The sequence below is a fragment of the Heptranchias perlo genome, chromosome 7 (genome assembly GCF_035084215.1).
Source record: "Heptranchias perlo isolate sHepPer1 chromosome 7, sHepPer1.hap1, whole genome shotgun sequence".
NCBI lineage: Eukaryota > Metazoa > Chordata > Chondrichthyes > Hexanchiformes > Hexanchidae > Heptranchias > Heptranchias perlo.
In genome coordinates, this window is record NC_090331.1 from 6,990,201 (window position 1) to 7,016,306 (window position 26,106).

At 48.0% G+C, this 26,106-nt stretch overlaps 1 protein-coding gene across 2 annotated transcripts in view; it reads right to left on the reverse strand.

Annotated features, from left to right (window-relative positions):
- The window catches only part of tmem198ab (transmembrane protein 198ab), a 99,337-nt gene that overhangs the window by 37,905 nt on the left and 35,326 nt on the right, over positions 1-26,106 (reverse strand). For both annotated transcript variants that reach the window (XM_067986747.1, XM_067986748.1), the window contains exon 3: positions 13,048-13,130. The gene's annotated coding sequence lies outside the window, so the exon portion shown is untranslated. The remainder of the gene's footprint in view (positions 1-13,047; positions 13,131-26,106) is intronic.

Sequence of the window (26,106 nt, forward strand, 5' to 3'; positions counted from 1 at the left end):
TCGGGTACTGAACAACCATTTGCTGTATCTTTGCAGCTCTGTGTGACAGGGGAGGTGTGGAGAGGCGCAGCGGCAGTAGTAGGAGAAGCTGAGCTAGCCTGTCTCTCTAGGCGTCAGCCGTGGCTCCATGGATGACGCTCTTGCATCTGAATCAGAAGATCATGGGTTCAACTCCCACCCCAGGAGGCTTACACACAAAATCTAGGCTGACAATACTGAGGAGGCGCTGACTCTTGGATAAGATATTAAACCAATGCCCTGTCAGATGGATGTAAAAGATCCCACAGCCACTATTGCAAATAAGAGCAGCAGAGTTCTCCCTGGTGACCTGGCTGATATTCATCTGACAACTGACATCAATAAAACAGATGATCTGCTCATTATCACATTGCTGGTTTTGGGATCTTGCTGTGCGCAAATTGACTGCCGCTTTTCCTACATTACAACAGTGACTACACTTCATTGGCTGTAAAGCACTTTGAGACGCCCTGCGGCTGTGAAAGGCAGTATAAGAAATGCAAGTCTTTTATACATCAAACGTATCCCTCCAACCTTCTCATCATGTTCCTCAAACTCTTCTCTCCTTTTTTATTCATTCTCAGGAGAAGGGCATTGCTGGCAAGGCCGGCCATTTATTGCCCACCCCTAGTTTGTTTCAAATGAGGGGCTTACTAGGCCACTTCAGAGGACAGTGACGAGTCCATAAGAGATAGGAGCAGGAGTAGGCCATTCGGCCCCTCGAGCCTGCTCCGCCATTCAATGAGATCATGGCTGATCTGATTTTTACCTCAACTCCACTTTCCCGCCTTTTCCCCACATCCTTTGACTCCCTTGCTGATCAAAAATTCAACCACGTTGGTGTAGGACTGGAGTCACATATAGGCCCAGACCGGGTAAGGACGGCAGGTTTCCTTCCCTAAAGGATATTGGTGAAACAGTTGGGTTTTTAACGACAATCCGACAGCTTCATGGTCACTTTTACTGATACCGGCTTTTTATCTATTTCCAGATTTTTTTAATGAATTAAAATTCTCAGGGAGCAAGGGAGAGGGGAGTGGGAGACAGGGAGCTGGGGCGAATGGATTGGGAGAGTGGGATCCGGGGAGAGGGGAGTGCGAAGTGTGATATTTATTTGGAGACTTTCCCTGGTGCTCAGCTACCGTATGGGGTATTTATTTGGAGACGTTCCCTGGTGCTCAGCTACCGTGTGGGGTATTTATTTGGAGACGTTCCCTGGTGCTCAGTTAGTGTGGGGTATTTATTTGGAGACGTTCCCTGGTGCTCAGTTACAGTGTGGGGTATTTATTTGGAGACGTTCCCTGGTGCTCAGTTACAGTGTGGGGTATTTATTTGGAGACGTTCCCTGGTGCTCAGCTACCGTGTGGGGTATTTATTTGGAGACGTTCCCTGGTGCTCAGTTACAGTGTGGGGTATTTATTTAGAGATGTTCCCTGATGCTCAGTTACAGTGTGGGGTATTTATTTGGAGACGTTCCCTGGTGCTCAGTTACAGTGTGGGGTATTTATTCGATGCTATCATTCATTCATAAAATCGTACAGCACAGAAAGAGGCCATTTGGCCCATCGTGCCTGTGATGGCTCTTTGAAAGAGCTATCCAATTAGTCCCACTCCCCCCTGCTCTTTCCCCATAGCCCTGCAAATTTATCCTTTTCAAGTATATATCTAATTCCCTTTAGAAAATTATTATTGAATCTGCTTCCACCGCCCTTTCAGGCAGCGCATTCCAGATCATAACAACTCGCTGCGTAAAAAAAATTCTCCTCATCTCCCCTCTGGTTCTTTTGCCAATTATCTTAAATCTGTGTCCTCTGGTTATCGACCCTCCTGCCACTGGAAACAGTTTCTCCTTATTTACTCTATCAAAACCCTATATAATTTTGAACACCTCTATTAAATCTCCCCTTAACCTTCTCTGCTCTAAGGAGAACAATCCCAGTTTCTCCAGTCTCTCCACATAACTGAAGTCCCTCATCCCTTGACTCTGGTGGTTTTACAGATGCTGCAACAGCTCAAATGGTTCCCTATTTTTTGATATTTTACCATGAGCCTTGGAAAACCGGACCAAATAAATGAAAAAACCGGGAGAATAAACCCACCGGAAAAACAGCAAAAGAAAACTCCTGACAGCTGCTCAAACCTGGAGAAAGCCACCCTGCTGGGTATTTGTTTCATGTTTAATTAAACATTTTACAACCAATTTATGGAGATAGGATAATGAAGCCATTAATTAGTAATGAGCTTTCCACTCCGCAAACAAATGTTCCAACAAAAACAGCTCAATATTTCAGCACGATAAACACTCACTGGGATTCCAGACATTTCCCCCACAAAACCTGTCAAAATTTTGGCGGAGTCCCCGGGAGTGTGTCAGTATTTACAGGGGGTCCCCGGGAGTGTGTCTGTATTTAAACGGGGTCCCCGGGAGTGTGTCTGTATTTAAACGGGGTCACCGGGAGTGTGTCTGTATTTAAACGGGGTCACCGGGAGTGTGTCTGTATTTAAACGGGGTCCCCGGGAGTGTGTCAGTATTTGCAGGGGGTCCCTGGGAGTGTGTCATTATTTACAGGGGGTCCCTGGGAGTGTGTCATTATTTACAGGGGGTCCCCGGGAGTGTGTCAGTATTTACAGGGGGTCCCCGGGAATGTGTCTGTATTTACAGGGGGTCCCCGGGAGTGTGTCAGTATTTACAGGGGGTCCCCGGGAGTGTGTCTGTATTTACAGGGGGTCCCCGGGAGTGTGTCGGTATTTACAGGGGGTCCCCGGGAGTGAGTCAGTATTTACACAGGGTCCCAGGGAGTGTGTCAGTATTTACAGGGGGTCCCCGGGAGTGTGTCAGTATTTACAGGGGGTCCCCGGGAGTGTGTCGGCATTTACAGGGGGTCCCCGGGAGTGTGTCAGTATTTACAGGGGGTCCCCGGGAGTGTGTCAGTATTTACAGGGGGTCCCCGGGAGTGTGTCAGTATTTACATGGGGTCCCTGGGAGTGGGTCGGTATTTATAGGGATAGCGAATGATGGTGTGATGTCAAAGACACAATCTTAGGGATGTTCATGGCTTTGCTTACATGGCAGGAAGGTTTTATGGAAGAGGTATGCGAAACTCTTCAGTGGGTGAGCTGTTACAATAACCAGCCGATAGATAAATGAAAGAAAAAGAAAAGAAAAGGACAGAAGAACGAGAGAGAGAGAGAGAAAGAAAGAAAGAAAGGGGAGAAGTGGGAAAGAATTGCATTTATATATTTTTTTTATTCGTTCATGGGATGTGGGCGTCGCTGGCGAGGCCGGCATTTATTGCCCATCCATAATTGCCCTTGAGAAGGTGGTGGTGAGCTGCCTTCTTGAACCGCTGCAGTCCGTGTGGTGACGGTTCTCCCACAGTGCTGTTAGGAAGGGAGTTCCAGGATTTTGACCCAGCGACGATGAAGGAACGGCGATATATTTCCAAGTCGGGATGGTGTGTGACTTGGAGGGGAACGTGCAGGTGGTGTTGTTCCCATGTGCCTGCTGCCCTTGTCCTTCTAGGTGGTAGAGGTCGCGGGTTTGGGAGGTGCTGTCAAAGAAGCCTTGGCGAGTTGCTGCAGTGCATCCTGTGGATGATTCCCATTGACTTCAATTTTACCAGGGCTCCTTGGTGCCACACTTGGTCAAATACTGCCTTGATGTCAAGGACAGTCACTCTCACCTCACTTCTGGAATTCAGCTCTTTTGTCCATGTTTGGACCAAGGCTGTAATGAGGCCTGGAGCCGAGTGGTCCTGGCAGAACCCAAACTGAGCATCGGTGAGCAGGTTATTGGTGAGCAAGTGTCGCTTGATAGCACTGTCGACGACACCTTCCATCACTTTGCTAATGATTGAGAGTAGACTGATGGAGCAGTAATTGGCCGGATTGGATTTGTGCTGCTTTTTGTGGACAGGACATACCTGGGCAATTTTCCACATTGTCGGGTAGATGCCAGTGTTGTAGCTGTACTGGAACAGCTTGGCTGGAGGCGCAGCTAGTTCTGGAGCACAAGTCTTCAGCACTACAGCTGGGATGTTGTCGGGGCCCATAGTCTTTGCTGTATCCAGTGCACTCAGCCCTTTCTTGATATCACGTGGAGTGAATCGAATTGGCTGAAGACTGGTTTCTGTGATGGTGGGGATATCGGGAGGAGGCAGAGATGGATCATCCACTCGGCACTTCTGGCTGAAGATGGTTGCAAACGCTTCAGCCTTGTCTTTTGCACTCACGTGCTGGACTCCGCCATCATTGAGGATGGGGATGTTTGCAGAGCCTCCTCCTCCCGTTAGTTGTTTAATTGTCCACCACCATAGCAACTTTCACCACCTCAGGACGTCCCAAAGCGCTTTACAGCCAATGAAGTACTTTATGAAGTGTAGTCACTGTTGTAATGTAGGAAACATGGCAGCCAATTTTCACACAGCAAGATCCCAAAACAGCAATGACCAGATAATCTGTTTCAATGATCTTGGTTGAGGAGTAAATATTAGCCCCAGGACACCAGGGAGAACTCCCCTGCTCTTCTTCATATACCGCCATGGGATCTTTTACGTCCACCTGAGAGGGCAGACGGGGCCTTGGTTTAACATCTTATCTGAAAGAAGGTTTGACCTAGAAGCTCCTCCTTGGCTCAGTGGGTAGCACTCTCACCTTCTGATATCAGAAGGTGTGGGTTCAAGTCCTGCTCCAGCAACTTAAGCACAAAATCTTGGCTGACATTCCAGGGAGCCCTGCGCTATCAGATGAGACATTAAACTGAGGCCTGATCTGCACAGCTTTTTTTTTTGTAAAAGATCTCAGCTTAACCAACACCTGAAACAGATGATCTGGTCATTTAACTCATTGCTGTTTGTGGGATCTTGCTGTGCGCAAATTAGTCGCTGCGTTTCCTACATTACAACAGTGACTGCACTTCAAAAAGTACTTCATTGGTTGCGAAGCGCTTTGGGACGTCCTGAGATCGGGAATAGGCGCTATATAAATGCAAGTTCTTTCTTACAATTGAATGCCCCGAGCTGTCAGAGCACCGACGAGTTGGGATACAGTGTCAACGTCTGAATGAAGAGTCATTGCGTTCAGTGAATGAAGCAGCCGGGATAGATGGGGAGCTGCACCACTTTGGCTTAGTTAAATCAAGCCTGCTTAATAGCTCAAGGATGATGGACTGCAACAGCTTGAACAGTGTCAACTATGATTAGTTATGAGAGGGTGACGGCTCCAGGCACTTCTTCATTTAAAACCTCCGTTAAGCCGCTGTAATTTATCCCATTAGGCTGTGCGTCTCCCATCCACCTCCCTCTCAAGTGACCAGCAATGGGAGTTGTGGCGTTTCTCTGCCTCCCCCCGACATGCTACTGTTTCGCGGTGACTCTCATCCAAGGTGAGCTCGCATAAGAAGTCCTGCTTCATAGAATCTTACAGCGCAGATGGAGGACATTCGATGCATGTAAGAGCTATCCAATTAGTCCCACTCCCCCGCTCTTACCCCATAGCCCTGCAAATATTTCCTTTTCAAGTCTATATTTAATTCCCCTTGGAAAGTTATTATTGAATCTGCTTCCACCGCCCTTTCAGGCAGCGCATTCCAGATCATAACAACTCGCTGCCTACATTTTTTTTGTCGCATCCCTCACTCCTTCGAGCTCAACTAATTTTACTGAGTCACTTCATTTTTATGGAAGTCACTAGTAACCCTTCGAGGATTTTTTTTCCAGCCTATCTGCTGCAGAAACCCTCATCTATGCCTTTGTTACCTCCAGACTTGACTACTCCAACGCTCTCCTGGCCGGTCTCCCACTTTCCACCTTCCATAAACTTGACCTCATCCAAAACTCTGCTGCCCATATCCTAACTCACAACAAGTCCTACTCCAATGCTCGCTGACCTACACTGGCTCCCAGTCCAGCAATGCCTCGATTTCATCTCATCCTTGTTTTCAAATTCCTCCAACAGCTTCGCCCCTTCCCTAGCTCTGTAACCTTCTCCATCCCTGCAACCCCCAAGAAGCTCGACATCATCCAGGACAAAGCAGCCCGCTTGATTGGCACCCCATCCACCACCCTAAACATTCACTCCCTTCACCACCGGCGCACCGTGGCTGCAGTGTGTACCATCCACAGGATGCACTGCAGCAACTCGCCAAGGCTTCTTCAACAGCTCCTCCCAAACCCGCGACCTCTACCACCTAGAAGGACAAGGGCAGCAGGCACATGGGAACAACACCACCTGCACGTTCCCCTCCAAGTCACACACCATCCCGACACTCGAAATATATCGGCGTTCCTTCATCGTCGCTGGGTCAAAATCCTGGAACTCCCTTCCTAACAGCACTGTGGGAGAACCTTCACCACACGGACTGCAGCGGTTCAAGAAGGCGGCTCACCACCACCTTCTCAAGGGCAATTAGAGAAGGGCAATAAATGCCGGCCTCGCCAGCGACGCCCACATCCCGTGAACGAATTAAAAAAAACCTACAATCCTCCAAGATCTCTGCGCTTCTCCAATTCTGGCCTCTTGCGCATCCCTGATATCCTTCGCTCCACCACTGCAGCCTCGGCCCAAAGCTCTGGAATTCCCTCCCTAAACCGCTCAGCATCTCTCTCTCTCCTCCTTTAAGTCGCCCCATAATACCTAGCACTTTGGCCATAGGAACATAGGAAGATACGAACATGGGTAGGTCATTCAGCCCCTTGAGCCTGTTCCGCCATTCAATGAGATCATGGCGGACCTGTGACCTAACTCCATAAACCCGCCTTAGCCCCATATCCCTTATTACCTTTTGGTTAATAAAAATCTATCAATCTCAGATTTAAAATTAACAATTGAGCTAGCATCAACTGTCGTTTGCGGAAGAGAGTTCCAAACTTCTACCGCCCTTTATGTGTAGAAATGTTTCCTAACTTCACTCTTGGCTCTATTTTTTAGGCTGCGTCCCCCAGTCCTAGACTCCCCAACCAGCGGAAATAGTTTCTCTCTATCCAAGCTTGTGGTCAATTGTCCTAATATGTCTTTATCACAGTAGGTACAGTAGAGGAGGAGGCCATTTGGCCCATCGTGCCTGTGCCAGCTCTTTAAAAGAGCTATCCAATTAGTCCCGTTCCCCTGCTCTTTCCCCACAGCCCTTCAAATTTTTCCCCGTTAAGTATTTATCCAATTCCCTTTTGAAAGTTACGATTGAATCTGCTTCCACCGCCCTTTCAGGCAGTGCATTCCAGATCGTAACAACTCGCTGCGTAAAAAAAATATTTCCTCATGTCACTTCTGGTTCTTTTGCTGATCACCTTAAATCTGTGTCCTCTGGTTACTGACCCGTCTGCCACTGGAAACAGTTTCTCCTTATTTACTCTGTCTAAACTGTTCATGATTTTGAACACCTCTATCAACTCTCCCCTTAACCTTCTCTACTCTAAGGAGAACAACCCCAGCTTCTCCAGTCTCTCCACATAACTGAAGTCCCTCATCCCTGGTACCATTCTAGTAAATCTCCTCTGCACCCTCTCCAAGGCCATGACATCCTTCCTAAAGTGCGGTGCCCAGAATTGAACACAATACTCCAGCTGAGGCCTAACCAGTGATTTATAAAGGTTTAGCATAACTTCCTTGCTCTTGTACTCTGAGCGTCTATTAATAAAGCCCAGGGTCCCATATGCTTTTTTAACAGCCTTCTCAACTTGTCCTGCCACCTTCAAAGATTAGTGTCTGCGCACCCCCAGGTCTCTCTGCTCCTGCACCCCCTTTAAAATTGTACCATTTAGTTTATATTGCCTCTCCTCATTCTTCCTACCAAAATTCACCACTTATGTGGCTCGGTGTCAAATTCTGTTTGATAACGGTCCTATGAAGCACCTTGGGATGTTTTATTACGTTAAAGGCGCTATATAAAGTTGCTGTTGTCATTGCATGTCTGTATTTGCTTTGGGGATGTGGGCTATACTGGAAAGGCCGGGATTTATTGCCCATCACTAGTAGCCCTTGAGAAGGTGGTGGTGAACCTTCTCTTTGAACCACTGCGGTCCTGGTGCGATGGTGCTCCCACGAGGATATTACACTTCCTCCTGCTGCAAAACCTGTTGACTGGGTAGGGAAGGAGTATGGGCTTTTAAAACATTAACAAGTGGACCTCCCGTGACACTGTTCAGAGTGAGTCGGAGGATACGGTAGAGGTTTGTGACCTTCCTGAGGAGCGATTATCAGACAAAAATTGACACCGAGCCACATAAGGAGATATTAGGACAGGTGACCAAAAGCTTGGTCAAAGAGGTAGGTTTTAAGGAGGGCCTTAAAAGGAGGAGAGAGAGGTGGAGAGGCGGAGAGGTTTCAGGAAGGGAATTCCCGAGCTTAGGGCCTCGACAGCTGAAGACACGGCCACCAATGATGGGACGAAGTTGAGCGGGGGATGCACGAGAGGCCAGAGTTGGAGGGGCGCAGAGTTCTCGGAGGGTTGTAAGGTTGGAGGAGTTTACAGAGGTAGGCGAGACCTTGGAGGGATTTGAACAAGAGAATTTTTAAATGGTGGCGTTCTGGGATCAGGAGCCAATTGAGGGCGGGCTGTCACAGGGGTGATGGGTGAACGGGACTTGATGCCAGAGCAGGTATGTGGCCTCTGCCACCGGCTGAGTTCCTCTAAAAGCGTTTCTCCTGCCGGTAAATTTACAGCACAGTAGGAGGCCATTCGGCCCATCGTGTTTGTGCCGGCCGAAGAAGAACCATCCAGCTTAATCCCACTTTCCAGCTCTTGGTCCGTAGCCCTGTAGGTTACGGCACTTCAAGTGCACATCCAGGTACTTTTAAATGTGATGAGGGTTTCTGCCTCTACCACCCTTTCAGGCAGTGAGTTCCAGACCCCCCACCAAAAAGGGGTTGAGCGCGTGCGTGTGAATTAGTCTCCACTTCCGGAGCAGGATTCACATCCAGCTCCCAACACTCATCCCAACGACAACACGCAGCTCCTGATCACACAGATCGTACTCAGCATCACCTCCCACTCCACTGTCAAAACTTCCAACTCAAACACAGCAGGTTACAATTAACACTTCAGTGGTTCCTGTATAATTAATGGGTTTTTTTTTGTGGTTCTGGTAATATCGGGAGCTCCTCACGCTCAATGACCTGCCCTGAAATTGTGTGCTGGTTGAGCTTTAAATCGCTTCAGAGCTCACTTAAAGCAACAATGCCCCCATCTCCCGTATATGTGGGGGCCGTGTAGGACACCTAACTAGGGAATAAGCGTTGAAATTATTCTAGATAAATCAACAAACAGATTTGGCTAGAATTCTGCTCCAGGCATAGCATGACAATGGGATCCAATCTATTCCGATTTCTTCATGACTGTATTGAATCGCAATGGACCAAACTCCCCTTCACGTTCACTCCTATTGTATAGAATCCCAATGGAGCAAACCCCTTCACTTTTAGTTCCATTGTATAGAATCCCAATGGACCAAATCCCTTCCCATTCACTCTCAATAAATGGAATCCCAATGGACCAAATCCCCTCCCATTGTATAGACGTCAATAATATAGAATAAACAATAAACCCAAAACATTCACTCCCTTCACCACCGGCGCACAGTGGCTGCAGTGTGCACCATCCACAGGATGCACTGCAGCAACTCGCCAAGGCTTCTTCGACAGCACCTCCCAAACCCGCGACCTCTACCACCTAGAAGGACAAGAGCAGCAGGCACATGGGAACAACACCACCTGCACGTTCCCCTCCAAGTCACACACCATCCCGACTTGGAAATATATCGCCGTTCCTTCATCGTCGCTGGGTCAAAATCCTGGAACTCCCTTCCGAACAGCTCTGTGGGAGAACCGTCACCACACGGACTGCAGCGGTTCAAGAAGGCGTCTCACCACCACCTTCTCAAGGGGCAATTAGGGATGGGCAATAAATGCCGGCCTCGCCAGCGATGCCCACATCCCATGAACGAATAAAAAAAAATCATACATCACACAATGAGGCCATTCAACCCATCGTGCCCTGGATAGCTCTTTCAAAGAGCTATCCAATCAGTCCCACTCCCCCTGCTCTTTCCTGCAAATTCTTTCCTTTTCAAATATATATCCAATTCCAATATGAAATAGGATGTTAAATTTTACATCACGACATTACATCGAATTTACAGCACAGAAATAGGCCATTCGGCCCAACTGGTCTATGCCGGCATTTATGTTCCACACGAGCCTCCTCCCTCCCTACTTCATCTAATCCTATCAGCATATCCTTCTATTCCTTTCTCCCTCATGTGTTTATCGAGCTTCCCCTTAAATACATCTCTGCTATTCACCTCAACTACTCCTTGTGGTAGTGAGTTCCACATTCTCACCACTCTCTGGGTAAAGAAGTTTCTCCTGAATTCCCTATTAGATTTATTCATTTTTTTTTAAATTCGTTCATGGGATGTGGGCGTCACTGGCAAGGCCAGCATCCCTAATTGCCCTTGAGAAGGTGGTGGTGAGCCGCCTACTTGAACCGCTGCAGTCCGTGTGGTGAAGGTTCTCCCACAGTGCTGTTAGGAAGGGAGTTCCAGGATTTTGACCCAGCGACGATGAAGGAACGGCGATATATTTCCAAGTCAGGATGGTGTGTGACTTGGAGGGGAACGTGCAGGTGGTGTTGTTCCCATGTGCCTGCTGCCCTTGTCCTTCTAGGTGGTAGAGGTCGCGGGTTTGGGAGGTGCTGTCGAAGAAGCCTTGGCGAGTTGCTGCAGTGCATCCTGTGGATGGTACACACTGCAGCCACAGTGCGCCGGTGGTGAAGGGAGTGAATGTTTAGGGTGGTGGATGGGGTGCCAATCAAGGGGGCTGCTTTGTCCTGGATGGTGTCGAGCTTCTTGAGTGTTGTTGGAGCTGCACTCATCCAAGCAAGTGGAGAGTATTCCATCACACTCCTGACTTGTGCCTTGTAGGCGGTGGAAAGGCTTTGGGGAATCAGGAGGTGAGTCACTCGTTGCAGAATACCCAGCCTCTGACCTGCTCGTGTAGCCACAGTATTTATGTGGCTGGTCCAGTTGAGTTTCTAGTGACTATCTTATATTAATGGCCCCCTAGTTTTGGACTCACCCACAAGTGGAAACACCTTCTCTACGTCTACCCTATCAAACCCCTTCATAATTTTAAAGACCTCTTTCGGGTCACCCCTCAGTCTTCTCTTTTCTAGAGAAAAGAGCCCCAGCCTGTTCAATCTTTCCTGATAGTTGTAACCCCTCAGTTCTGGTATCATCCTTATAATTCTTGTTTGCACCTTCTCCAGTGCCTCGATATCCTTTGTGTAATAACATGGCTCGTTTTTGTTCAGAGGTTTGCTCAGATCTGCCATGGATCTTCCGGCCTGGCTGGCAAGCCATGTGAGCCAGACATGGATGTTGTTTACCTGGAGAGCCTGTCACCTGGGATTTCTGCGCACACTTCATTTGGAACACACAGCGACTATATAATGTGCTGCAAAAAAATAATGCGTTGACAGCAAGGAAATGCAAGAGGATTTGAGTACAGGAGCAGGGATGTCTTACTGCAGTTATACAGGGCCTTGGTGAGACCACACCTGGAGTATTGTGTGCAGTTTTGGTCTCCTTATCTGAGGAAGGATGTCCTTGCCGTGGAGGGAGTGCAACGAAGGTTCACCAGACTGATTCCTGGGATGGCAGGACTGACGTATGAGGAGAGATTGGGTCGACTGGAAAAGAACCATAGAAAAGATACAGCACAGAAGGGGGCCATTCGGCCCATCGTGTCCGCGCCGGCTCGAAGAACAACCAGGCGCCCGTTCTAATCCCACTTTCCAGCACCCGGTCTGTAGCCCTGCAGCTTACAGCACTTTAGGTGCAGGTCCAGGTACTTTTTAAAAGAGTTGAGGGTCCCTGCCTCGACCGCCAATTCGGGCAGTGCATTCCATACACCCACCACCCTCTGGGTAAAAGAAATTTTTCCTCGTGTCCCCTCTAATCCTTCCGCCAATCAGCTTAAATCCAAGTGTGGAACTCTTCCCCCAACAAAGCAGCAGTCGAGGCTGGCTCAATTAATCATTTTTAAAATCGGAGATCGGTAGATTTGTTTGCTCGAGGAGAGGGGGGGAGGGGCGCTGAATGGGCCTGTTCCGACCGTCCCTAATCTCCTCGCCTCAGAAACAGAGACCTCATCCCATGAACATCTGCGGGAAACAGCTCAGTGTTTTACCTAGAATTTTACTGTGCACACACACACACACACACACACACCACACAAGCCATTCAGTCCATGCCGGCATTTATTCTCCGTAACCAGCCTCCTTAGCAACGGGACCAGGTACCTGTTTGGAGTGTGCGTGTGAGGGTGGGCTTCGTCCTGCAAGAGCTATTTCGACGCTTGCAAATCGAAAAATCGAAAGACTAGACCCCTATATTCACTAGAGTTTAAAAGAATGAGAGGTGATCTCATCGAAACATGTAAAATTCTAACAGGACCAGACAGACTAGATGCAGGGAGGATGTTCCCGATGGCTGGGGAGTCCAGAACCAGGGGTCACAGTCTCAGGATACGGGGTATGCCATTTAGAACCGAGATGAGGAGAAATTTCTTCACTCAGAGGGTGGTGAACCTGTGGAATTCTCTACCACAGAAGGCAGTGGAGGCCAAGTCATTAGATGTATTCAAGAAGGAGATAGATATATTTCTTAATGCTAAAGGGATCAAGGGATATGGGGAAAAAGCAGGAACAGGGTATTGAGTTAGACAATCAGCCATGATCATTTTGAATGGCGGAGCAGGCCTGAAGGGCCGAATGGCCTACTCTTGCTCCTATTTTTTATGTTTCCATGTTTCTATGAAAGCCAGTTCTGTTGTATTTAATAGTCTTTTCCAGCCCTCTGTCGCTGGGCCTGGGTTAAGCTCACTCAATAGTTTTTTCCTTCCTTCTCCTTTTCCTCCTTCAGATGACCCAGCTCAAATTGAGAACTCCCCAGAGGTAATGCAAGGACCCAGCCTCATTCTAACACCCCAGCACTCGCACTGTGGTCTCTGACAGGAAACAAAGGTACAACTTACCAACGACTATCTTTCAGTCTCTGATTAGATCGTGAGCCTCCACTGTCCAACGTCCCATCGGTACCTGGCGTTGGAAACTTTACCTGTTGAAGGAACAGGGCGAACAGTAAGCAGATTGTCGTGTGCCTCACATTCTACGTCAAGAGGCCTGAGTCTTAAATACCTCCTTCAATCTGTCAGCTAAAATTAACTTGACCCATGAGCGTTTTATTCCAATAAATCAATCTTGGAACTCTGTCCATTCCCGTGAAGCAAGCTCTCCTATGGAATGTGACAGTATTAGAAGTACCTCATACTCATATCATAGGAGAGGCCATTGCTCCCCCTGCGCGCACTGTACTTCGGGAAATTCTCCCTGCTGACCTTGTTACTGCAGCTATTTATTTCCTCTTTGCGTTCTCAGTGAGGTGGCAAGTGGCAAGCATCACCTGGTCAATACAGCAATACCGGGTCAGATACAGCAATACCGGGTCAGATACAGCAATACCAGGTCAGATACTGCAATACCGGGTCAGATACAGCAATACCAGGTCAGATACTGCAATACCGGGTCAGATACAGTAATACCGGGTCAGATACTGCACTACTGGGTCAATACAGTAATACCAGGTCAGATACAGCAATACCGGGTCAGATACGGCAATACCGGGTCAGATACTGCACTACTGGGTCAATACAGTAATACCGGGTCAGATACGGCAATACCGGGTCAGATACTGCAATACCAGGTCAGATACTGCAATACCGGGTCAGATACTGCAATACCGGGTCAGATACGGCAATACCGGGTCAGATACAGCAATACAGGGTCAGATACAGCAATACCGGGTCAGATACGGCAATACAGGGTCAGATACAGCAATACCGGGTCAGATACTGCAATACCGGGTCAGATACTGCAATACCGGGTCAGATACGGCAATACCGGGTCAGATACGGCAATACAGGGTCAGATACAGCAATACCGGGTCAAATACAGCAATACCAGGTCAGATACAGCAATACCGGGTCAGATACTGCAATACCGGGTCAGATACAGCAATACCGGGTCAGATACTGCAATACCGGGTCAGATACGGCAATACAGGGTCAATACAGCAATACCGGGTCAGATACGGCAATACCGGGTCAGATACAGCAATACCGGGTCAGATACAGCAATACCGGGTCAGATACAGCAATACCGGGTCAGATACAGCACCACCAGATGCAGAGTAAAGCTCGTACTACGATCCGCCCCAGCAATGCACCCCAGCCACAAGCTTAAGAGTGCACCCACCCACCCCTCCACTTGCTGCAAGTTAATGATAGCTTACTCATTTCCCACACTGGCCTCTCCCGGTCCCCTTCTCCCCGTCCCCGTCCTCTCTGACCTACATTGGCTCCCGGTCCGGCAATATCTCGATTTTAAAATTCTCATCCACATGTTCCGATCCCTCCATGACCTCGCCCCTCCCTACCTCTGTAACCTCCTCCAGCCCCTACAACCCTCCGAGATCTCGGCACTCCTTCAATTCTGGCCTCTTGCACATCCCCGATTTCCATCGCTCCACCATTGGCGGCCGTGCCTTCAGCCGCCTAGGCCCTAAGCTCTTGGAATTCCCTCCCTAAACCTCTCCGCCTCTCCACCTCTCTCCCCTCCTGCAAGACACTCTTAAAACCTACCTCTTTGACCAAGCTTTTGGTCACTTGTCCTAATATCTCTTTATGTGGCTCAGTGTCAAATTTTGTTTGAAAATCGCTCCTGTGAAGCACCCTGGGACGTTTTACTACGTTAAAGGCGCTATATAAATGCAAATCCAATAATGGAGAAGGATCACTGTGGATAAAGACTGGTGCCATAACTACTGCTGATGGAATCTTTTACGCCCACCTGAGAGGGCAGACGGGGCCTCAGTTTAATGGCTCATCCGAAAGACGGCACACTCCGACAGTGCAGCACTCCCTCGGTACTGCACTGGGAGCGTCAGCCTAGATTAGGTACTCAAGTCTCTGGACTGGGACTATGGACTCACAACCTTTTGACTCAGAGCCAAGAATGCTACCCACTGAGCCAAGGCTGACACCTAATGTAGATGGCAAAATACTCTGTGGAACTCAATGATTCCTGAGTTGCTAGGACCACAGACATATCATCTGCGGAGTGCCAGTAAATCCTATACAATACTGGGCGAAGTAATGGGTGGGTGGGGCTCAGCATTATCTGGCCTCCTCTCTGCATCCACCTCCTCAAACCCCTCATCGTGTTACCTCTCTCCCCTAAAAGCCTTTCAAAACCAAACCCTTCGACCATGCCTTTGACCCTCATTCCTACCTCTCCCATTACTGCTCATGATCCTCTGTGAATTGCCTTGTGACGTTTGTAGCCTTTAGTTAAGGATGTGCCACACGAAACATAATGGGCAATAGGAAAACACAGTGGCTTATGTGCATTTTCCCCTCTCTAGCTGAATAAGTACCGGTACTAAATAAGCCTGGGTGAAACACTGACCTCCGGAAATCTGAGGTCATCCAAAACTCTGCTGCCCATATCCAAACTTGCACCAAGTCCCGTTCACCCATCACCTTGTGCCCTACATTTTCTCCCTGGTTCACCAACTCCTCGATTTTAAAATTCTCATCCTTGTTTTCAAATCCCTCCATGACCTCGCCCTCTCCCTCTCTCTGTAACCTCCTCCAGCCCTACAACCCTCCAGGATCTCTGCGCTCCTCCAATTCTGGCCTCTTGTGCAACCCAGATATTAATCGCTCCACCATTGGCGGCCGTGCCTTCAGCTGCCTGGGCCCTAAGCTCTGGAATTCTCTCCTTAAACCTCTCCACCTTTACGATGCTCCTTAAAACCTACCTCTTTGAACAAATGCACCTGTCCTAATATCTGCTTATGTGGCTCGGTGTCAAGTTTTGTTTGATAACGCTCCTGTGAAGCACCTTGGGGACGTTTTACTACGTTAAAGGGGCTTTATATCAAATGCAAGTTATTGTTGTTACTGCCCAGCGAGAGTCACAGTGAAGCTGTCGTTCACAGTCATGGAAGTGTTTGAATTAATTCCATCAGTTGAAATGTCGCTGGCTGACGCCGTTCGGATCTCGTGTCACGGAGAGGCCGTGTAACAATTGTTAAATACCAGATTAAATGAAAGCAGACAGCACTGGAGTCGCCACACACTCGGAGAGACTCCTGTTATCACAGTCACTGTAAATGACTCTCGAGGGTTTCAATTACCGCAGCACAGGTCTACTTAACAGGGCATGAGTTACATTAATATCACTAGGAGATCTTAAAAGGGCCCACAGTCACTTCACAAAGTGGGAAAAAAAAATGTCTGGCAAATCTATTCTCTGTCTTTGTCCAACACCGCGACACAACCAAAGTGATTCTGGGCATCAACGAAAGAAAGAAAGAAAGAGAGAAAGAGAAAGAAAGAGAGAAAGAACAAACGAACGAACTGACCTCAGGACGTCCCAAAGTGCTTCACAACCAACAAAATACTTTTCAAGTGTAGTCACTGTTGTAATGCAGCCCCCAATTTCGCACAGCAAGATCCCACAAACAGCAATATGATAACCACCAGATCATCTGGGTTTTTTTTAAGTGATGTTGGTTGAGGGATAAATATTGGCCCAGGACACCGGGGAGAACTCCCCTGCTCTTCCTTGAATAGTAGCCCTGCGTTATTTTGCGTCCACCTGAGAGGGCAGACGTGGCCTCGGTTTAACGTCTCATCCGAAAGGCAACACCTCTGATAGTGCGGCACTCCCTCGGTACTGGCACTGGGAGTGTCAGACCTGGATTATGTGCTCAAGTCTCTGGAGTGGGACTTGAACCCACAACCTTCTGACTCAGAGGCGAGAGTGCGACCCACTGAGCCACGGCTGAGTTTGGTGGAAGCACTTAATACTATAATAAACAAGGACATGTCAAAATAAACACAACATCTGCTGACCGAGTCTATGCCCTCCGCATACAATCTGTTCCATCATGGATTCTACCCAACTAAATTAATCTCCTGAGGGAAGGTTCAAGGGAAACTCTATACAATCTATGTAAACTTATGCCTTACATTGTTCACCCATGACCAGCCGTCTAATGTGGCCTGATACGGTAAGGTCCCAGCAGCTGAGAAACCAAACATAGAATCATAGAATGGTTACAGCTCAGAAGGAGGCCATTCGGCCCATGGAGCCCGTGTCGGCTCTTTTTAAGTCTTTGCATGCCATGCCGGCATTCTGCCCGACATATCAATTCCGATACCTCTATCTTTATCCTTACATCCCTCAATCCTCTTCCTGGCTAGTTATTTAGCTAGTTCTTTTTTTTGTTTCGGTGTTAATGTTGTAGCGTGCAGCCCGTATCCTGACTCGCACCAAGTCCCGCTCGTCCATCACCCCCTCTGTGCTCGCTGACCTACACTGGCACCCGGTCCGGCAATGCCTCAGTTTTAAAATTCTCTTCCTTGTTTTCGAATCCCTCCGTGGCCTCGTCGCTCCCTATCTCTGTAACCCCCCTCCAGGCCTACAACCAGCCCTCCAAATTCTCTGCGCTCCTCCAATTCTGGCCTCTTGCTCATTCTCGATTTTCATCGCTCCTATAATTGGCGGCCGTGGCTTCAGCTGCCTGGGCCCTAAGCTCTGGAATTCCCTCCTTAAACCTCTCCGCCTCTCCACTCTCTCCTCCTCTAAGACGCTCCTTAAACCTACCTCTTTGACCAAGCTTTTGGTCACCTGTCCTAATATCTCCTTATGTGGCTCGTTGTCAAATTTTGTTCTATAACACTCCTGTGACGTGCCTTAGGGACGTTTTACAACAATAGAGATGCTATATAAATTCAAGTTGTCGTTGTTATGTTACATGGACTAGTAATTCATGGATGAATAATGAGTTCAAATCAAGATTAGTCTTAGAAAGAATCATCGAAAAGTTACAGCACGGAGGGAGGCCATTCGGCCCATCGAGCCTGTGCCGGCTCTATGCAAGAGCAATCCAGCTAGTCCCACTCCCCCACCCTATCCCCATAGCCCTGCAAATTTTTTCCTTTCAAGTACTTATCCAGTTCCCTTTTGAAGGCCATGATTGAATCTGCCTCCACCACCCCCTCGGACAGTGCATTCCAGATCCTAACCACTCGCTGTGTAAAAAAGTTTTTCCTCTTGTCACCTTTGGTTTGTTTGCCAATCACCTTAAATCTATGTCCTCTGGTTATTGACCCTTCCACCAATGGGAACAGTTTCTGTCTATCTACTCTGTCTAGACCCTTCATGATTTTGAATACCTCTATCAAATCTCCTCGCAACCGTCTCTGTTCCAAGGAAAACAACCCCAGCTTCTCCAGTCTATCCACGTAACTAAATTCCCACATCCCTGGAATCATTCTAGTAAATCTCTTCTGCACCCTCTCTAAGGCCTTCACCTCTTTCCTAAAGTGCGGTGCCCAGAACTGGACACAATACTCCAGTTGTGGCCGAACCAGTGTTTTATAAAGGTTCATCATGACTTCCATACTTTTGTACTCCATGCCTCCATTTACAAAGCCCAAGATCCCATATGCTTTTTTAACTGCTTTCTCAACCTGTCCTGCCACCTTCAACGATTTGTGCACATATACCCCGAGATCTCTCTGTTCCTGTACCCCTTTTAGAGTTGTGCCCTTTAGTTTATATTGCCTCTCCTCGTTCTTCCCACCAAAATGTATCACTTCGCATTTTTCTGCGCTAAATTTCATCTGCCACGTGTCCGCCCATGCCACCAGCCTGTTGATATCCCCTTGAAGTCTATCGCTAACCTCCTCACTATCCTTCCAAGTTTTGTTTCATCTGCAAATTTTGAAATTGTGCCCTGTACACCCAAGTCCAAGTCATTAATATATATCAAGAAAAACAGTGGTCCCAGCACTGACCCCTGGGGAACACCACTGTACACCTCCCTCCAGTCCGAAAAACAACCGTTCACCACTACTCTCAGTTTCCTGTCATTTAGCCAATTCTGTATCCATGTTGCTACTGCCCCCTTTATTCCATGGGCCACAATCTTGATGAAAAGCCTACCATGCGGCACTTTATCAAACACCTTTTGAAAGTCCATGTACACCACATCAACTACATTGCCCTCATCTACCCTCTCTGTTACCTCATCAAAAAACTGTATCAGGTTAATTAAACACGATTTGCCTTTAACAAATCTGTGCTGGCTTTCCCTAATCAATCCACACTCGTCCAAGTGACTGTTAATTCTGTCCCGGATTATCGTTTCTAAATGTTTCCCCATCACTGAGGTTAAACTGACTGGCCTGTAGTTGCTGGGTTTATCCTTACACCCTTTTTTGAATAAGGGGGTAAGATTTGCCTGGATGAGTGCAGCTCCAACAACACTCAAGAAGCTCGACACCATCCAAGATAAAGCAGCCCGCTTGATTGGCACCCCATCCACCACCCTAAACATTAACTTCCTTCACCACCGGCGCACAGTGGCTGCAGTGTGGACCATCCACAGGATGCACTGCAGCAACTCGCCAAGGCTTCTTCGACAGCACCTCCCAAACCCGCGACCTCTACCACCTGGAAGGACAAGAGCAGCAGGCACATGGGAACAACACCACCTGCACGTTCCCCTCCAAGTCACACACCATCCCGACTTGGAAATATATCGCCGTTCCTTCATCGTCGCTGGGTCAAAATCCTGGAACTCCCTTCCTAACAGCACTGTGGGAGAACCTTCACCACACGGACTGCAGCAGTTCAAGAAGGCGGCTCACCACCACCTTCTCAAGGGCAATTAGAGATGGGCAATAAATGCCGGCCTCGCCAGCGACGCCCACAACCCATGAACGAATAAAAAAAAATTTGCAATTCTCCAGCCCTCTGGCACCGCCCCCGAATCTACGGATCTTCTGGTCATTGCTGCGAGCAACCTGGGAGAAAACCATGGGGCACATTAAAAAAAAAGGCTCGGGCCTCACGCCGACACCATCATGGACGTTAAACCGCCCACCCCAGGCCCCGCAACCCCACCCCGAGTTAAAATGAGGGCTTAAGCGTCCCAGAATCACAAGTGTGTCTGAACCCTTTCTATTAAAAGGTAGGACACCTACGATTGTACACAAGAATGCAAATGATTAATACTGCTCGTTAACAAGCTTTGAAATCATTTGCTTCGACTTGGAGTAGAGTGCCCGTCCCCCTCCCCAAGCAGTGCAGAAATGCACCACCTCCCTCAGCCATATGCTCCCAGCTCACACCCCACCCCCAACTCCCCGCCCACCACCCCCCGCCCCCCCCCCGAACACTTCCCCGTGATAATCACCCAACTGATTCCATCTGTCACCAAACGTGAGCAAAGCTCTCCCGCAAAATGTGGTGCGGACTCCTCAAAAAAGAAGGATTGGGATCTGTACGATCACACTGCACTTGAATGGGGCGGGAGGCGGGGAGGGGTGGGGAAAGGGGGGAAACTACAGCTGTAGCTTTGAGGGGCAAAATCCGGATTGCAGTTGAGACCCGGGAGAGAAAACTTAGATCGATTCATACAGCACAGAGGGAGGCCATTCAGCCCAGCTAGCCACTGCCGGCTCTTTGAAAGAGCTATCCAATTGTCTCACTCCCCCCTGCTCTTTCCCCATAGCCCTGCAAATTTTTCCTTTTTAAGTATACTGTATATTCAATTCCCGTTTGAAAGTTACTATTGAATCCGCTTCCACCGCCCTTTCAGGCAGCGCATTCCAGATCATAACAACTCGCTGCGTAAAAAAAAATCTCCTCATCTCCCCCCTGGCTTTTTTGCCAATTATCTTAAATCTGTGTCCTCTGGTTACTGACCCTCCTGCCAATGGAAACAGTTTCTCCCTGTCTACTCTATCAAAACCCCTCATAATTTTGAACACTTCTATTAATTCTCCCCTTAACCTTCTCTGCTCCGAGGAGAACAGTCCCAGCTTCTCCAGTCTCCGTACAACTCGCATTTATAAAACGCCTTTCACTATATCAAAGTACTTCGCACCCAATTAATTACTTTTCGATGGCAACAGCGGTTCAAGAAGGCGGCTCACCACCACCTCCTCAAGGGGCAACTAGGGATGGGCAATAAATGCCGGCCTCGCCAGTGACGCCCAGGTGCCGAGAATGAATAGTAAACGAAACGTTATCCTGACACTCTTGTTCAAAAAAGGGTGTAAGGATAAACCCAGCAACTGCAGGCCAGTCAGTTTAACCTCGGTGGTGGGGAAACTTTTAGAAATGATAATCCGGGACAAAATAAAAAGTCACCTGGACAAGTGGGGATTAATTAAGGAAAGCCAGCACGGATTTGTTAAAGGCAAATCATGTTTAGCTAACTTGATTGATTTTTTTTGAGGAGGTAACAGAGAGGGTAGATGAGGGCAATGCGGTTGATGTGGTGTATATGGACTTTCAAAAGACGTTTGATAAAGTGTCGTATACTAGGCTTGCCATCAAAGTTGAAGCCCATGGAATAAAAGGGGCAGTGGCAGCATGGATACAGAATTGGCTAAGTGATAGGAAACGGAGAGTAGTGGTGAACGGTTGTTTTTCGGACTGGAGGGAGGTGTACAGTGGTGTCCCCCAGGGGTCGGTATTAGGATCATTGCTTTTCTTTTTTTTTCATTCTTTCATGGGATGTGGGCGTCGCTGGCGAGGCTGGCATTTATTGTCCATCCCTAATTGCCCCTTGAGAAGGTGGTGGTGAGCCGCCTTCTTCAACCGCTGCAGTCCGTGTGGTGAAGGTTCTCCCACAGTGCTGTTAGGAAGGGAGTTCCAGGATTTTGACCCAGCGACGATGAAGGAACGGCGATATATTTCCAAGTCGGGATGGTGTGTGACTTGGAGGGGAACGTACAGGTGGTGTTGTTCCCATGTGCCTCCTGCCCTTATCTTTCCAGGTGGTAGAGGTCGCGGGTTTGGGAGGTGCTGTCGAAGAAGCCTTGGCGAGTTGCTGCAGTTCCCATCCACCACCATAAACATCTACTCCCTTCACCACCAACGCACCGTGGCTGCAGAGCATCCTGTGGATGGTACACACTGCAGCCACGGTGCGCTGGTGGTGAAGGGAGTGAATGTTTAGGGTGGTGGATGGGGTGCCAATCAAGTGGGCTGCTTTGTCCTGGATGGTGTTGAGCATCTTGAGTGTTGTTGGAGCTGCACTCATCCAGGCAAATGGAGAGTATTCCATCACACTCCTGGTTTGTGCCTTATAGATGGTGGAAAGGCTTTGGGGAGTCAGGAGGTCAGTCAATCGCCGCAGAATATCCAGCCTCTGACCTGCTCTTGTAGCCACAGTATTTATGTGGCTGGTCCAGTTAAGTTTCTGGTCAATGGGGCCCCGCGGGATGTTGAGGATCCTGGGCTTTATAAATGGAATCAGAGTACAAAAGCAAGGAAGTTATGATGAATCTTTATAAAACACTGGTTCGGCCACAACTGGAGTACTGTGTCCAATTCTGGGCACCGCACTTTAGGAAGGATGTGAAGGCCTTGGAGAGGGTGCAGAGGAGATTTACTAGAATGGTTCCAGGGTTGAGGAACTTCAGTTACGTAGATCGACTGGAGAAGCTGGGGTTGTTCTCCTTAGAGCAGAGAGGTTGAGATGAGATTTGATAGAGGTATTCAAAATCATGAAGGGTCCAGATGGAGTAGATAGAGAGAAACTGTTCCCATTGGCAGAAGTGACAAGGACTAGAGGGCATAGATTTAAGGTGATTTGCTAAAAAACCAAAGGTGACATGAGGAAAAACTTTTTATTTTTACACAGCGAGTGGTTAGGATCTGGAATGCACTGCCTGAGGGGGTGGTGCATTTCAGTTGGTCTTCAAAAGGGAACTAGATAAGTACATGAAAGGAAAAAAAATTGCAGGGCTTCGGGGAAAGGGCGGGGGAGTGGGACTAGCTGGATTGCTCTTGCAGGGACCCAGCACAGACTCGATGGGCCAAATGGCCTCCTTCCGTGCTATAACCATTCTATGATTCCATATTGCCAACCATGGAGTGCTATAGCACTCTTTACACCACTTTTCCAACAATAAGGGAAGATTTGCTTTTTTTTAAAAAAAAGTGTTTGTATTATTGGCCCATCCCTGAAGAGGTGGTTGTGGTGGTGGTGTGTCTTCTTCAACTGCTGAAGTCAGGCTAAACCGTAAATTCAATTTCTTGCAAGAAATAAGTTTATACAGAGACAAAATAAAATCTGTAGGTAAAGAGCAATAGAGTACTTAAATTTCACTGTTACTTTAAACTGCTTTCTGAAATTTAAAATCACAGTGTTTCAAAACTTGTAGAGGCCTTTAACTCAGAATTGGATGAGAATAACATCAGCCCTTAGCTAAATGGTGTTCTGTCTCACCACTGCACTGTGGAGTTAATTGGTTGAAACAAGTAAAGATGTGGCCAAAACCCCTGCTCAGGCACCCCTGGACACAAAACTTTCGATCAAGCCCAATCGAAGACACAATGGTGGGGGTGTTTTCATCCCATGGTAATGAGCGCCAACAGCAAGTGCCTTCGCCATTAGATACTCTGTCAGCTGGCATTCTGTGATGTCTATCTGACAGGAATCTACAAAGAAAATATCCATCGCCCATCAAGAAATTACCAATTTGGTTTAACTCTAGTCCAAAAGCCAGTGGGACATCTAAAATTTCATCACCAAGAACAAATTTCCGCCACAATTAAATTTATTGTGACTGGCTCAGTGTGTAACACTCTCACCTCCGAGTCAGAAGGCTGTGGGTTCAAGTCCCACCCCCTCGAGCACATAATCCAGGTTGACACTCCCAGTGCAGTACTGAAGGAGTGCTGCACTGTCAGAGGTGTCGTCTTTCAGATGAGACATTAAAACGAGGTCCCGTCTGCCCTCTCAGGAGGGACATAAAAGATCCCACAGTGTTATTTCGAAGAAGAGCGGGGGAGTTCTCCCCGGTGTCCTGGCTAATATATATCCAACACCTAAAAACAGATTATCTTGTCACTTACCGCATTGTTTTTTTGTTGGATCTTGCTGTGCGCAAATTAGCTGCCCCGTTTCCTACATTACAACAGTGACAACACTTCAAAAAAGTACTTCATTGGCTGTAAAGCGCTTTGGAACGTCCTGAGGTCATGAAAGGTGCTGTATAAATGCAAGTCTTTCTTTTTCCAAACCCCTTCTCCTCCAAACACAGACACAAAATAAACACCTTCCAGAAAAACAGTTTAAATTTGTCATTTGTCTGGCTAAAATTTGATATGGTACTCGTCGATCTCCCATGAACGTAGCCTGCAGGGAGTCAAAAAAAAGTGTAGTCGTCAGGTGATTAACCCCCGATGGTGGTCCCGGGTTAATTAGTCTAGCCTCGCAGAGGTAATTTAGTGCCCATACAATCTGACCTTATTTTTGTATTTCCCATATAAATTCCTACGTCCACATTTATAATGGGAACTACCTATGTAAACTTGTCACGCTGTAATTACAACCTCCCCCCCCAGTGGTGGCGCTGCAGCATGGCAAGTATTACATTAGCAGTTGTAGACATAGGAATGTATAGTTGACCGGAAGTGAGCCCAGCTACAAGATTTTTAATATATTATCAAGAACATCTTACATTTATAGAGCTCCTTTAACATAGTGAAACGTCCCAAGGCGCTTCACAGGAGCGATTATCAGACAAAATTTGACACCAAGCCACATAAGGAGATATTGGGACAGGTGAGCAAAACCTTGGTCAAAGAGGTAGGTTTTAAGGGGCGTCTTAAAGGAGGAGAGAGAGGTAGAGAGGCGGAGGGGTTTAGAGAGGGAATTTCAGAGCTTAGGGTCCAGGCAGCTGAATGCACGGCCACCAATGGTGCAGCGATGAAAATCGGGGATGTACAAGAGGCCAGAATTGGAGGAGCGCAGAGATCTCGGAGGGTTGTAGGGCTGGAGGAGGTCACAGAGAGAGGGAGGGGGCGAGGCCACGGAAGGATTTGAACACGAGGATGAGAATTTTAAAAACGTGACGTTTCCAGACCGGGAACCAACGTAGGTCAGCGAGCACAGGGGGTGATGGGTGAACGGGACTTGGTGCGAGTTAGGATACGGGGCAGAAGAATTACGGATGAGGTCAAGTTTACGGAGGGTGCAAGGTGGGTGGCCAGCCAGTCAATGCAAAAATATTTTATAAAAAGAGGGAGGACCGAACCCTGATCTGTATTTATATATTTATTTCAAAGAGAAAGATTGGCTGAGTGCTTTGATCAAGGGGATGTCTCTTTAACCCGTCTGAGTGAAACTGACATAAAATGCGTCAGTTTCTGACGCCAGGATACTACATGCAGTGACCTTGTCCCCACTGGGAATCACTAACCTGCCCTGACACATTTCACTCCAGCGGATTTACTGCATCTTGTGGAGATTTAGCCAGCCGTAGCACGCCGCAGCTAAATATAGAAATCACAGGCGTAGCACTAATATACAGCCGGTGACAAGAGATTGCTCTAGAACCAAGCACTCTGACCTGCCCGAGTCCAGAACATTCTTCTGCTGCCGTCAACCCCTATTTGGTATGACTGAATAGAAACTAACAAGACAGACCTGCATTTTTACACAACTCTTGTCACATCCCAGAGTGCTTCAGGCAGAGTGAGTGACTGTCACTGTCATTACATAGCTAAATATGGCCGCCATTTACACAGCAAGATCCAACAAAGAGCTGTGAGATGAATGATCTGTTTTTCATGCTGGAGGGAGCAATGTTGGCCAGGATACGGTAAACATTCATGCTCTTTCTTCCTCAACTAGAGCCATGGGATCTTTTACATCCACCTGAGAGGGCAGACGGAGCCTGGGTTTAGCATCTCATTCAAAAGATGGCACTTCCAACAGAGCAGCACTCCCTCAGTACTGGCACTGAAGTATCAGTCCAACTTATGTGCAGGGACTGCTCTTTTTACACTGTCCCATCAAACACTCCCAGGGCAGGTGCAGCACGGGTTAGATACAGAGTAAAGCTCCCTCTACACTGTCCCATCAAACACTCCCAGGGCAGGTGCAGCACGGGTTAGATACAGAGTAAAGCTCCCTCTACACTGTCCCATCAAAC